Source organism: Helobdella robusta (genome assembly GCF_000326865.2).
Source record: "Helobdella robusta unplaced genomic scaffold HELROscaffold_42, whole genome shotgun sequence".
In the NCBI taxonomy this organism is placed as follows: Eukaryota; Metazoa; Annelida; class Clitellata; order Rhynchobdellida; family Glossiphoniidae; genus Helobdella; species Helobdella robusta.
The window spans coordinates 1,253,218-1,254,554 of record NW_008704981.1 but is presented as its reverse complement, the minus strand read 5'-3'; positions in this window follow the sequence as shown (position 1 = coordinate 1,254,554).

Genomic DNA, 1,337 nt, shown 5'->3' with positions numbered 1-1,337 from the left:
ACATCATCTTTATTCTTATTCATCATACCAAAGTCTGAAAAGAGGTTTATCACAGTCTAATAATCCCACTCATTCACTAGCCTTTAACATGATCATCATCATCATAATCCTCATCATCATCATCTTCGTCTTCACCTTCATCATCACCAGCCAAACCACCATCATCATCACCACCGTCATCATCATCGTTATTAAGAGCACCATCATCATTAGAAGCGGTGTGTTTAACATCATTAAACGCAGCCATAAATCATTTCGAACTTTATCATCATCATTATCATCATCGTCACCATCATCGTCGTCATCACCATCACTTCGAACAGCATAGAGAACACTTCTCAGTACTTCATTTTTCTCATCAGCGGTTGAATATTACATAGATCATTATCATCACCTCCATCGTCATCATTACCATAACTATCATCATCATCACTATCTCTATCATAACTATCATCATCATCACTATCTTTATCATAACTATCATCATTATCACTATCATCATCACCATCACCACTATTACCGTTTCTGGCAGCATTATCATCATCATCTTCGTCATCATCATCATCATCTGGCATTTCATTTACTCCGTAACAATCCTTATTACTGCCCTGTGATACTGGTATCATCATTATCCTCACAAGTATCATCGCTATCCTTATTTATTTTACCACCACCATCTGCGTCATCACAATCATCACCATCTTCTTCATCATCTTTATCAGCATCATCTTCTTCGTCGTCATCATCGTCATGAATATTTTTCATTCCTAGCTACTGCAGTTATATATTCATTGTCAATGTTATCATTGTTATTACTATTATTATTATTAATGTTACTGTTATTATTAATAATAATAATAATACTCATATTATAATTTATTATAATTTATTATTATTTATATTGTTTCAACGAGTAGCCATGAGAGGAATAATTTTTTATTTATTAATTTATTTATTTAAAACATTTTCTCTTCACCCTTTACGAGAAAAAAATTCCACCATACTCGTGTTTGCTTTTGCTATTTAGCGTTCATTCGTTCATACATTCATTATTTTTTTTCTTTATACATTCCTTCATTCATCCGTTCGTTCGTTCGTTCGTTCATTCAATCATTCATACATACAGCCAGACAACGACAGCATTTTTCTTTCAATCAAGCATACATTCATGCAATGATTCATTCGTTTTTTCATTCATTCAACCATTATTTGTTTATTCATTCATTCATACAATCATTCATTCATTCAAACATCTATCCATCCATCTATTTATTCGTTCTCTGGCTCGCTCGCTCAGTCTTTCTGCCATTGACTGATGGATCAATTTTCATCCATCT